Source organism: Canis aureus, chromosome 36 (assembly GCF_053574225.1).
Source record: "Canis aureus isolate CA01 chromosome 36, VMU_Caureus_v.1.0, whole genome shotgun sequence".
In the NCBI taxonomy this organism is placed as follows: Eukaryota; Metazoa; Chordata; class Mammalia; order Carnivora; family Canidae; genus Canis; species Canis aureus.
In genome coordinates, this window is record NC_135646.1 from 27,160,934 (window position 1) to 27,175,548 (window position 14,615).

The window sequence follows — 14,615 nt, forward strand, 5'->3', positions numbered from 1 at the left end:
ATTTTGAAAAGTTTCAAGCATTTTGAGGAAACTTAAATACATATGAAAATAACATTTGCTTCCTTTTCCTCTGCTATGTTTTCTCAAAGATACCTTCAACACTTACAGTTTGGTCACAATTTTATAGTTACCACTTGCCATTGTACTGTAGCCTTATCCAGTATGAAATGTCACTGAGAGGTCTCATTTCAGTAACTATTATAATGCTGATGCAATGGCTAGGCTCATTTTGCTATCAAAGCAGATCCTGAAAAACATAACTGCCAGTTTGATTAGGTGCCTAAGTGGCAGACAAATTTCCATATCCGTAAGTATAACAAAAAGCATTCTATAAAAGTGCAAGGCTGACTTTGATCATTCATTATCATGTTTAGGCTTTAATATAATTTATTTTTATTCTATTTGATAAGGACTCTGTGAAGTCTGTTACAGAAAACTCTAAGTCCATTTTGTATCTGTATATTTAAATAATGTGAGAAATTGAACCATCATCATTAAAATATTGGCTCGGTATTCTTTTACCACCGAATAAAAAAGAAAAGTTATCAAAAAGTTTCTTATAAAGTGAATAATTTTTTATAAAGTGAATAATTACTTAAATTATTATTATAAAGTGAATATTACTTGAATTATTACTTGAAAGTGAATAAAATGGCATCATAAGACAATAGCAGGAAATAGTTTCAGATATTTATTAAAACATAAAAACAAAACTAGAAAGAAAAAACACACAAAGACTTAAAAGTGTTTAACTATGACTCCTATGATGAAGACTTCCAAATCTCTACTCTTAGACCTAATGGGAACTTTTAGATTATACTTTTTCCAAGGGTGGGAACCAAGAAATAGTTATTTTTGTAACCTCAGGTCCTAACACAGTGCTTGCTACCTAGGAGTCTTCAATTTTCTTTCTGTGCATTTGTTTGTATGTTTATTTATTGGCTAAGATTGAAACTCACTGATAAGTTTCAGCTAACCTTTTTAAATCTTTTGCCTGCCATTCTTTAAAATTCTACTGGAATCTCACACTCGGTATTTCTAAAGGGAAATCTCCTGTTCTACCCATACTCTGAACCAAAATAGGTTTTCTTTTACTCTCAGCATTCCCACCAGATTTTTTTTAAATTGTGAAGTACTTCAAATACACTGTAAATTAGGGAGACTGATACAATGAACTCCAAAATACCCATCACCCAAACTCAACATGGCTGTTGTTTCATCAGTCTTCTCTCTCCTTTCTTCTTCTTCATCTCTCTCTTCCCTTCGTTCCTGCTGAATTGCTCTATAACAAATACCAATCATTATGTCATGTCATTTTGCTGATACATGCTTTAGCCACATCTCTAAAAGCATGGACATTTGTCCTAAAGGCCTGATTACGTTTAGGTTCCACTAAGCAATATACTTCTTTTTGTATACTTCATCAGGGATGTAAGTCTTATCCCACGTTTGGTTAGATTAGAGTGGATCGGTGAATTTAGGTGGTGACAGTCATTGTCCATTGTAAAGTTTCCCATTCAGCTTTCAACAAGCAGCTTCATACGTTTATAGTCATTACTGAACTTTATTATTAAGGGTTGTAAAATGTAGGTTTTCTAACTTATTATGCTCTTTATATTTATTACTTGGAATGTGTTTATAACAGAATTTTACTCTTCAACGAAGTGAAGTTTATACTGTATGACAAGTTTATATAGTAGACAAGATGAATGCTTCAGTTTTTCCATTTAATTGAAAATATTAGTGTATATAATTATAGTTACTTAAAATGGTGCTCATTGCATTTGTTTGTTTATTTATTTTTTCTTGTGTGTGTATTAATATGAGCTCATGGATTGTTTTAGTTCAATGCATTGCGATAAATTCATCATTTTTATTATTTTGATTCTCTACTTTTTAAATCTTTGGTTAACGAGAACCCCTCTGAGTTGACTCATTTTTAAAATTTTACCCCATTTGTCCTTGCTTACTTTGTTTCCTGGTATAGCAAAATGTCTCTGGGTCTCTTTGTCTTTCCTGTTCCAGCTGGATCAGGTTATTTTCTGTCTTGGTTTATTTTAGAGCTAAATGATAGAGAAAACACTCTCTATGTGAAGTGTACACATTAGTATTATGCTTCCATTGCTTCTCCACTTATTAAGTAGGTGAAATTAGAAAATATGTATTTTTGAAAATAAAACAGCTAATAAATTACTAATTCAAATTTAATAGCACAGCATGTTCCTTCATTTTTATTTGATATTTATGCCTTTTCCATTTTTTTACTGAAAGTGCATGTTAGTTTCTATTAATATTAGCATGATTCTTTATTTATATTTTTTATTTTACAAAATTATTCAGGATATTAATATTAGTATTACTTCCAATGATCAGACTAATACATTAGGTTTGTTTTCTTTGCAGCAGAAATTGTATTTTGAACAAATTTTATTAGAGTATTTGGTTAAAACAATATCTAAAGTCATTAGAAGAAAATATTCTTTCAGCGTGTTTATGTCAGTTATTTGGTATAGAGCAAGGATCTTTCCTTTTACTTTATTTTCAAGTTTTTGAGATTGAGATTTTTAATAAAATTTTACATTCTGTATATTAAAAATTATTATCAAAAAAGCAAAATATGTCCAAGTGTATAAGGAGATCTTAGTCTTCCATCCCGTCCCTTCAGCCCTGTTCCCTCTCTTTTCTTAAATAACAATTTTTTTAAAAGATTTATTTATTTAATTTCAGACAGAGAGTATGAGCAGGGGGAAAGACAAAGGGAGAGGGAGAGAATCTCAAGCAGACTCTGCACTGAGTTCAGAGCCCGGTGAGGTCCACTTTCATCACCCTGACTGAAATCATGACCTGAATGGAAACCAAGAGTTGGACACTTGACTGGCTGAGCCACCCAGGTCTCCTGTAAATAACTATTGTTAAGTTAGTTTTTATTTCCTATTCTGGTGTTTTACTTTCATTTATTTATTTTTATAAATTAAAAATGTACACATATATTTTTATAAGTATATATGTCCATAAGATTACCTGTGTTTTAAGAATGGTAAAATATTACAAATATTGTTCTGTCATTGGCTCTTTCACAAATACAAATATGTACTTGAGATGGTTCCATATTATCATGTAAACGTCTCCCTCTTTTCCTATTACAGACAGATAGTGTTCTGTTGTGTTGGTGAACCAGATCTCTTATGATGCAAACTACTTCTAAACCAAAGATTGAAATAAAATCATCTGCTGTACCAGGAGGTGATAATATACTGTTAAATGCCTAATAAACAACTTAGCAATTAATATCACAAACATTTAAAACTCTTACGGGCTAAAGATTTCTGAGATTCTAACTAAAAATACTATGAATTCATGATTATGATCACATCATGTCTTTTGTTTCATTAGCATAAATTTAGTGAATAATTTACTACATGCTAGATAATGTGTTAACTCTTGGGATTCAAAAATGAAATAAATATTTAACCTTGGTTAAGCTAACATTTATCCTTGTAGATGTAGGAAGACACTTATTAAGAAATTTAACTATAAATGAAAAGTTTCTTGATGTATGAAGTTCACAAATTGCTGTAGAATTCAGAAACATGGACAGAAGACTAAAATATATATAGTCAGTTGATAGATACTCTGATTAGGATATTTACAAAAGGCTGTGAGCAAAGGAAGGTGTTACTGATTTTCATGAAGGGAGTGGAGATATGACAGTGAGTACTCTATACAAAAGATTTCAGATTTAGACTTGTTAAAATGTATGTAGACTTTTGCATAGGTAAGCTCTATTTAAATACATTTATAAGCTAAGCATCAGGCACCCATCCTGCCCTTGCAACCTCCCTGTTTAAGAGTGCTCTATAGCCCATTGAATGATTTGTCTGAGATCCATTCCCCAAAGGCAATTAATTATGACGTTCACACTTCATGCTTCTTCCAATTCTGACCCTGGCTACTTCTTATTTTCCTGCCCGTAATTCCCTCTCCACATGCACCACTGCTATTACCATAGACAATTTCTGTATGTAACCAAACTAAAAATACAAAACCAAAAAAGAAAAAAGAGAGAGAGAGAGAGAGAAATAAATTGGAGGAGGTAAGGACTTAAATCTATATAATAGCTATAACTAACTCATTCCTTAGATAACCATGACAAACCCAAAGTTAATCCTTAGAAACATCTTTGCGAGTTTTGTAGACATTGTCTTATGAAAGATGAATTGTGAGCTTTAAACTATGTTAGCAGAAGGAAAGGATAAAGCCTGTCTGACATGGGTTGGAAAATAATTGAGTTGGAGAAGAAAAAGAAATACATCTATTTTTTAACTGTTAAGGGAAATGAGAATGGAAAGTAGTGAGCACTTCCTACACACTAATATTTTTAAAAATGTATTGACTTGAAGCTTCACAGGAGTAAGAAGGCAGTGTCTCTTCTCCATCACGGTAATCTCAGCGCCCAGTGTGCCAAATGCATGACAGCATGGAAGTGACTCAAAATATTGTTAAATGAATGTGTAAATTATTTACAACACTTCTGATGTAATTATAAAGTACACCCTAGTTGTCTACACTTTAAATATATATATATATATATATATATATAGTATTTTCACATCTACTTTCCACTCAAAATATTGAATTGCATGCTTTTTGTTGTCATTGAACAAAAACTAGTATTTCTTTACAAAGAGGATGCTTCTGTGCTGCAATTCCAACACAATAATGATGTTACATATTACACAAGAATTGAAAATGCCTACATTCAAAGGTCTGAGTAAAATATTTACTTTGGTTTTCATTATTTTTTTTTCTTCTCTCTAATTTAAACTTTACCAGTAAAAAGAAAAGGTCATCATGACCGAAATAATATTTTCTATTAGTAGCTCTCACACATTAGTAGCTCAACCTTAATCTCATTTTACTACTCTAAGAATCTTATTGAACTTGTTTTTGGCAAGGCAGGGTGGGCCTTTGACATTAGAAATTGTACACTAATGAAATAAATAACTTTTTTGGAAAAACAAAGCAAAGCATGAAATTATATTGGAAATTAGAAGCCAGGTATTCAAACAAAATATTTCTGGCTTCTACACTAGACCCTGGTTATGAAAGTTCTTTAAAACTTTAAAGACAAATAAATAAATAAAAATAACCAAACTTCATTTCTATACAGTAGGCTCAGAATTATGAACTAAAAGAGACTACCCACTTCTAATAAATTCCATTTACCAATATTCGTCATAACCTACCCTTGATGTGAAATATTAATCACCATGCATATAATTTACTTGGAAGCAAAGATAATAACAAATTCTCTTAAAATACTGTGTTTATTGTGACTGCTGTTATTGGTAAACAGCTGTAATGCACAAAATTTGGGAGAATTGATATACAAGTACTTTCACGTTTCGTAACAGGTCTCACCTTCCTACATGAACAATGACTGGTTGTGATTTTTCTTTTTCCTTCCATCTTTATTACTTAGATTACCTAGATAACTGTATATTATTTTTAGCATTTCATTAATATATAGCACACACCAGACACAGAGGATAGGAGGCGACAGCCCCAGTGGTAGGTGGACAAGTGCTGGTACCACAGAAGTGATGAAGTTTTGGAATATAGGTGAGGTTTGGTGGGATGAGGTCCGGAGCTAACGATCAAGAAGGAATTCTTCAGATGTCTTTGGTGCAAAATGGTGGTTTTATTAAAGCATGGGGACAGGACCCGTGGGCAGGAAGAGCTGCTGCCCCGGGCCTGTGAGGGTGGCTGATTATATACCTCAGAGTTGGGAGGGGTTTGGGGATAGCGTCTTCTCTAAGGAATTTTGGAAGCACCTTGAGGACTTTGAGGGGCTGGCTATTGTTGGGAAAAAGTCACATATTACCGTCCAATAAAACCTGAGTCATGAGACCCTTTAGATGGATATCGGTGGGCCATGTGCTTGGGGGGATGATGGCCAACATGTATCTTGAGGGTTTAGAGATAAAAGGAGATTTCTAAAGGAATTTTTATATGTAAAAGTAGACTTACAGGCTCCTGGAGTCGGGCTAAGATTGCCTTCTGGCCCTTAGCAAAGTATGAACATGGAGGCAGTTGAGTCCATAGAGGAATGGTGCTTTGCCTGCTTAAGGACTTGTCAATGTGCTTCCCCAGCCTCATGCCTTGGACTCAGCTAACCCTGTGTCCCCCATCAAAAGGCACCCTCAGTCTCTTCTCCTCCCCACTACAGAATCTAAGTCTCTCATTTCCTTTTTCGCTAAGATTTGTGTCTAAAAGGTCTATGTAGGGGGTGCCTGGGTGGCTCTGTCGTCTAAACATCTGCCTTTGGCTCAAGTCATGATCCCAGGGTCCTGTGATTCAGCCCTGTAGTAGGGCTCCCTGCTAAGTGGGGAGTCTGCTTCTACTTCTGCTTCTGCCTAATATTCCTTCTGCTTGAGCTCTGTCTCTCAAATAAATAAATATAATCTTAAAAATAAATAAACAAAAGGACTATGTAGAATGTGTTGTCATTGGTTGCCCATGTTCTCAAATAACAATCATTTTCTTTAATAGTTTGGACACAAGTGAGTTCACATAAAGGCATGACTGATACAGGATAATATACCTTCTTCCAAAAAATTTCAAGTATAGCAGTTGAGCCGCTTCAGCATAGTCATGGGTTTTGGGTGTGTTGTTGTTGTTTGGTAAGGATAGCCCATACCTCAGCGTTTCCTTCCTATTACTTTTCATCCTTCTGTGTCCTTATGCTTAGATGTGATTCTCATTGATGAATATGCCTTGATTTTTCAATTTCTTTTCAATTCAGTCTAGTAATTTTTGTTTTTTAGCCGAAGAGTTTATTCCATTTACATTATGATTAGAGAATTGTGTGAGTTTCCAGAATCTTAGTGTTTCCTCTTGAATCTAATCTATACTTTGACCCAGCCTTTACATTCATAATTTCAAACACAGACACAAACACACATTCTTTCTCATTTTTAAAAATTACATTTGATTCCTGTTCCAGGTTGGGTCCTCAAGAACTGAAGACCAAAATGGTATTTTACATGGTAATTAGGTCTTATATTCTTGAAAGAAAGGAGATGGGATCTGCACTGGGCAGCCGAAGAAATAGAGCTGCAGTGCAGGCCCGTTGAAAATTCAGCCAACCTTCATAGGAAACTTTTTTTTTTTTTTTTTTTTTAAGTAATCTCTAACCCCATGTGAGCTTCAAACTCAGGACTCAGAGATCAAGAGTCACAGGCTCTTCTGACTGGAGCCAGAGCAAGTATTGCCTGATGGAGGAGCACCCCACAAGGTGCAGGAATGTGAGCCTTTATACTGGCACTTTGCCCAGTCAGCAGCCTCCAGTTAACCTGCAAAGGCTGTAATTTCAGGTGAAGTTGTTCTCTGCAGGTGAGCAGACCTCAGCTGGAGGCCGTCTACTGATCTCATTCCCTACAGGTAGGAAGTAAGTCTTCAGAGAATCTCAGCAAGCCACCTCTGCGTCCACCAAAGAACACCAGCCTCAAAGTCAGTAAACACTTTATTTGTTGCCTTTACTAAGGAGTATAGCCTGGGGACAATCTTCAGATTGCTCTAAAGAATTGCTCCATGTGTGTTAGCCACAGGCAATTATATATACAAAGGGGGGGAAAGGGCATTTGTGCTTACAAGTAGTTCCCCAAATACTTGTGTGTCACAAAGTATAATTTGCTAGCTGTAAAAATTAAGGTTTACTGATTCCCACATAGAGACGAAAAAGACTTTTAAGTCATCTTAGTACATTATGTTTCTTAGTACATCTTAGTACATTACATTAGGTCATTTCTGGTTATTTAGAAATATTGTTTGCATGCTTCTGCTGATTTTCTGGTTCCTCTTATTTTTGATTTCTCCTTGAAGTCACTTGAGACATCACAGAAGGCGGACATCAATCGCTTACTTTACGCGCTGCAGTTTTAGTGCAAAATTGTGTGCACATCTACATCTATGTGCACCGTCCCTTCTAAAAACTTTGATAGTCTCTTGTTCCTTCATTAGGCATTTTTTTTTTAATTTTAAAACTCATAATCTTACCTCAGTCATTCAATATTTCAATTTTTATAGTATGATTCTGTAATTTATATTTTGCCTTATAAATTGAAGGACTAGTCTTACTATTAATTTGTATTTCTTGAAGCTTCATCTAAGATAACTTTTTGAAGGCCAGGTTTCAAGTATAATTATCCGTTAAGCATGAAGTTAGAAACCAATTTAGGATGATTTCGTTTTGTTTTGGGGGTATTTGGAATGAGAGAATTGGAAAAGCAAATACGGTAGATCAAGACCCTCATCCATAAAAGTGTGGTTTGGAAATTCTCAAAGACTTTGAAAAATGCATGTGGAATCTGCAGTCTAACTGGCAACGCCAGTATTCCCTGATTTCACAGGTATCTCAGTTACGGCCAGTGCCCCGAAGAGAGAACATAGGAGCCCTAAACTGAGCCCAGGTTGGGGGGTAGGGATCAGTAGTCCTTGGGGGGGCACCTGGGTGGCTCAGTTGAGCATCTGCCTCTTGCTTTCAGCTCAGGTGGTGACCTCAGGGCCTCGGCCTAGGAGCTCAGCAGGGAGTCTGGTCTCTCCCTCTGTCTACCCCTCTCCTCACCAGGTCCTCCCTTGCTCTCTCAAAATAAATGAATCACTAAAACTAGGTAAATAAATTATGCCTTTTGTTTATTTTATTTTATTATTTTTTATGCCTTTTGTTTAAACACTAGAGATAGTATTCAGTTATAAGTAAGGAAACAATTATTTCATGTTTTCCCATCCTCCGCATTCTTGTTATCACGCAAGTGAATAAGACTGTAATTTTAATACATATAAATGTGATAAGTATTTTATATTTAAAATAGAATTGGAAGACAAACTACACTCCTCTAGGAATCCCCCCAAATTAAAAAGAAAATCTTATTTCTCTGGAATATATCTATTCAGAAATTTAAAAAAAGGAGTAAACTAAACAAACAAACAAAAAAAATTGTCAAAATAAATGTTCCCAAGTCCACATGAAATGTGCGGATGTCCCAGTCAGAGATGAGCGTTGTTGAGATAGCATCTTATAAGGAATGTTGCCGTCCCAAGTTTTGCTTACTCTGAATTACCAATTCTGTTTTGTAAGAATCCTGTGGACTGTTTGGCCTTTGTATCTCTTTGAAAAGAACTTGGAATTTTGTTGATGGGAGAGATAAACATTATCTATGAGGCTCTTGAAAAAATAATCTCTCTTCCTCTCAATTCCATCTCCTGTAAGTCATACGTAATATACTCTCACTAAAGTGTTTGTACAGTTTGTGGAAGAATTTATGAGATCAATACAGCAATTATAATTGACAATACTATTATGCAGTGTAACCTACTAAAAATCTATAATTATAAGCACGCATCCTATTACCTTAAGTACCCTAACAAAAACTCAAAAAAAAAAAAAAAAAGATTTGTTTTGATGCTTCAGTACTTGTATTCTAGAATTGAATTTCTAGTATTTTCTCCTTAAGTTGCTTTTATATATCCTCTGCGAGTCTGGTTGAAAGGATAATTTCCTTCCTTGCCAGGTTTAAGTTCTTACCGGTTATTTTTCTTTTGTTATCCACATTTTACCCAACCTCCTCTAATCTTTTTCCCTACTCAGAGCTATCGGCCACACTATCATTTTTCTCATTTGAGGCTTTCTCTATATTTGCAGTGAGTTCTCAGTATTTGCTATAAACTCAAAGTTTTATCAAAATATACTCTTGAAGCCTGCTCTCGCTACAGAAATTTGATTATTCCCTCAATATCCTTTTCAAAATATGAACTGCTAATTTCTCATCAGTCCAGACACGGCTTTCTCTTTTAGTGAGGTGTTGGACCTCAGACTGGCCGAGAACTGACCCTACTATACATTATATACAGGATTTCTGCCTTGCGGGAGCCAAGGAATAGCAAATTCCCTTTTACAAGAAGTTTTTTTTCACATTGAAGATAAAACCTTTCCTCCTATTGTCAAGAATGAGTATGCGGACTGCTTCCTGTGTTACAGGAAAAAAAAATGTTCTCAGTGGCTATCATTTTTTATCAGGTAATGCAGCTACACATAACTAATGTATTTTGAATAAGTAACTTGTGTTAGTCTGGAAAGTATGGTCTTTATAGACTTTTTTTTTTCTCATAATACTTTCAAATATCCTTCAAGGTAAATAAAACACATGTTCTTCCCATATGATAAGGTAGGGGGATTTCATGCCCCGTGTAAGGTGTGCTAAATTTGCATCGATTCTTAGATACTTCTATTAATAGGAGGACCCCTGGGTCCTCCACTCGTTGCTTAATTATACTTTTCTTTCTTTGTAAAAATTATCCCTGTTTCCTAAAAAGTAGAAACATCAAATCAGAAGAGTTTGAAGAAGGTGATAGTTATAAGGTAATGTTAGCTGACCTACCAGTGAGTTCAAGGAAAGATATGAGGAAAAAGCTATTTAAAATGAATTCATGAGAACAGAAAATGTATTACATTTCCCAATTCTTCCAATTCTTTAGGGAAGATGAAAGCAGATACTCAGTAGTTATATGTCCCATCACAAAATACTAGTAACTAGCATCCATCTACTGCTTATTATTCTTATTTTTTGGCACCATGCTTAGTGCTGTCATTGTGTCATCACAATTTATGAAAACAACTTTTGAAGCACATAATATTATTGCCCCCTTTTTACAAATGAGAAAAGTAAGAGGTAAAGAAATCAAATGCATTTTCCAATGTCAGAGTAGGCATTCACAAAATAACTCTATTATCACTGACATTAGTTTAGTGATTTCAAAGGAAATGCAAAGAGTTGTAGGTGTTCAGAGTCAGAATTGATTCTGCTAAGGTGATGGAGGAGAGCGAGCTCTATGCAGGAGGTCGCTTTTGAGTCAGACCTTGAAGTATGAGGAGGCTGGAGCTGTAAGTCGGTGAGTGAAAGGAGTTAAAAAATCTGAGCCAGAGGAAGCAGGAACATGACATCCAATTACATATCCACCTGTCATCCCCAAAGTGAATCCTCTAAACCTTTATTTAAAATTTTTAATCTTATAAAAAAGAAGACTCCAGGGAGGAAAAATAAAAACAATTAAAGGTTTCTTGCCTGCATTCTTAAAACTCCCTCATTTCCCTGCTTTAGAATAAATGAATAGAGTTATCTGTTGTTTGTTTTTTTTTTTTTTTCAAAATTTTATTTATATTCAACATAGTTCACACTTAGTGTAATGTTTAAGTTTTGGGGGTAGAATTTACTGATTTATCTGCATACAACAGCCACCTATTACATCAAGTGCCCTCCTTAATACTCATCATCCAATTGTCTCATTCCCCTCCTGACTTCCCCTCCCCCAGCCCTCAGTTTGTTCCCTATAGTTAGAGTCTCTTATGGTTTGCCTCCCTCTTTGTTTTTATCTTATTTTTTTTTATTTTTTTAAAATGTTTTATTTATTTATGATACTCACACACAGAGAGAGAGGGAGACACACAGGCAGAGGGAGAAGCAGGCTCCATGCACCGGGAGCCCGACGTGGGATTCGATCCCGGGTCTCCAGGATCGCGCCCTGGGCCAAAGGCAGGCACTAAACCGCTGTGCCACCCAGGGTTCCCTGTTTTTATCTTATTTTATTTTTCCTGCTCTTCTCTATGTTCATCTGTTTCATTTCTTAAATTCTACACATGACTGAAATAATATGTATTTATCTTTCTCTAACTGACTTATTTTCCTTAGTATAATGCACTCTAGTTCTGAACATCCACATCCTTGCAAATGGCAAGATTTCATTCTTTTTGATGGCTGAGTAATATTCCATGATATATCTCTATCCATATCTATCTATCTATCATCTATCTATCTATCTCTATCATCATCTATCATCTATCCACACCACACACAGACACCACATCTTCTTTGTTCATTTATCACTTTATGGACATTTGCAATCTTCTCATGCTTTGGATATTAGGGATAGTGCTGCTGTAAACATTGGGATGCATCTGTCCTTTCGAATCACTTAAAATTATTTGCTTTTTAGAGTATTGCATTAAAATTATTCTTCTGGCATTCAGGATTTCCCAGTGCCTTTTGTTTGTTATGGCAATCAAGAAAATAGCTGGAATCAGAACTGTATAAACTTTTTTAAAAGATATATATAGAGAAAATTAGACACTAATTAAGGTGCATTTTATAAAATATTTGATATATTTCCTAAAAATAAAAAATCTGTCATGTTCAAATTTGAACCATTTGACCCAAAAAATTACTGCACTTAAAGAATTATTCTCACAACCAATCTCTGCTCCTCTTGTCTCTCTGCACACAGCTTTGGGACTTGAAAGCTCTGAAAATAAATAGGGTGTAGTGGGGCTTCAGTCCACCTTTCATACCTTGTCCTGCTCTGTTGTAAAATATGGGAAGGGGACTAGTGAGACCACTGGGAAATCTCCTTGCCCTTCAGCTGATTGAGAGTCTCGTTACTCTAGAATAGGAACAGAGAAAAGACAGACGTCTGTCATTTAATTTGTGCTTTAATAGTTTATCAGTTGTTGATCTGGCCATTGTCTTGTCATCCATGCCAGTTGGCATGGTACCACCAAAATGTCATCTGTCTCATGTGTACCTCATGCAGATTCTTGAAAGAGCTATCATTCTACTATGGCTTAACGTGAGAAATATAGTACAAGCCTATTTCCTTCATTTAGTAGTACCTTTTCTCTAATATCCGCAGTGGGCTTTGCTACTGAAGGTCCCTCTTGGCGAATTTTTCTCTATTATGGAAAATTGTAAGAGCACTCAAATAGAGTTACATATATATATATAGTAATATATATAATACATATGTATAATATGTTATTATATTAGTAATATATAATAATATATATTATTATATAACATTATTATAATATAATGTTATTATATTAATAATACATAGAAATATAATCATATTCATTATTTATAATATTACAATATACTATATTTTAATATATCAATATTTTATATCAATAATTAATAATTTAATTTATTGGTAATTAGTGATTTTAATATTAATATTTAATGAGTAATGATTAATATGATATATTTCTATTGTGTCTATTATATATTATAATATAATATGTGATTATATATTTTATATATAATATATTAAGTAGTTATATACATTAAGTTACATATATATTAAGTAGACCATATATATATGTGTGTATATATATATATATATATGTTATCCTTGGATAACTCAGTCAGCTTTGTTACTCTAAACTATAGGAGTTGAGACTCTTCATCTACAACCCCATCTCTTTTCTTACTATCTCTCCTCAATTCTGTTCACTTTGCTCAGAGGAAGCATGCAGCAATCAAAAGATTTGCTTTCTAGGAACTGTCTGACCAGAGAATAAATGTGAAACACCCTAGATTGCTATAAATATGTGGAGCCTGGAATCAAATATCATCTCCAGGACACCCAATATTTATTACAAGGAGATCAGCAATGTGAGATTCAGGACCTGATTTAGTAAAGACAGCAGATTAGTTGACTTTCAGTAATATTACAGGGCCTGCTAATATAAATGTGGGAAGCCCAGGAAACGAATGATGAAGTGATAAATGTTGCCAAGGTATGCAATACCAGACACTGGCTGGTTGTATCTGATTTTGAAATTTCAAATCTATGTTCCAGTTAATGACTTGCTCTTCAATTCTTTAGGAACTGAGTATTGATTGATGAAAAGAGGCACTTCTACTTTTCTTTAGTCTCTCACCTGAAGCTCCACATCAAAACTGGTAAATGAGCTTCTTATCTAAATTGGACATTATTACAAGTAACCTGTGAATAAAATCCACGTTATTTGTATTTCTAATACATGTGTGGTTTTAAATGCTTATATAAGTGCAGGTGGCTTACTCATTTAAGATTTTTTTTTTTTTTTTTAGAATGGTAGAAAAATGCTTCAAGTCATAGTTCAAATGCTATCATCTCAGATAGACTCAACTTGCCACTGTCCAGCTACCTTAGTTCCTTTATCATCTCACTGATTTCCTACATCATACAAATTAACATCCATGTTGTATTTATTTACTTACTTACTTATTCATTGCCTTTCTCCTCCAATTGAAATGTAATCACTTTGAGGACAGATAGATACCACATCTAATGTATGCACTGCAATATACCCATATTCAGGGCAGTGACTCAACACAGCCAGTGTTCATTAAGTATCTGTTGAATTATAAGCAGGAATAAATGGACAAAAGCTGCATATTGAATTGTTAAGAGTGTTAGGAAAACCAAGAGTGTCATTCTGTGAAGTAGGAACTTAAGGAAAACCTAATAAATGCTGATGTAGTCCTTTATTTCACCTCCCAATCTTACTAAATGGTACTCTGTGAATTTGTGTTGGTTGAGTAATTGAAGTGTGAATGGTTGGGTGCGTATGTTCTTGGCTTCTGTCTGTTGATTTCTCTTTTCCTTTGCATTATCTCACATTTGTGTGGGTATCTTGCTCAAAACTCAATCAAAGAGATCTTCAGTTTCTGCTATACTCCAGTCATATTTGGTAACGAAGTTCACAATATATTTATTTTTTAATGATTTGTTTGTTT

The 14,615-nt window shown here is 34.4% G+C and overlaps 1 long non-coding RNA gene across 2 annotated transcripts in view; it reads left to right on the forward strand.

Moving 5' to 3' along the window:
- Positions 1–7,253: 7,253 nt before the first annotated feature.
- LOC144306002 (uncharacterized) overlaps positions 7,254–14,615 on the forward strand; it is a 183,372-nt gene continuing 176,010 nt past the window's right edge. Inside the window, exon 1 of one of the 2 annotated variants that reach the window (XR_013373037.1) lies at positions 7,254–7,512. This is a non-coding gene — a long non-coding RNA (uncharacterized LOC144306002). The remainder of the gene's footprint in view (positions 7,513–14,615) is intronic. The other variant, XR_013373036.1, reaches the window with a different exon arrangement.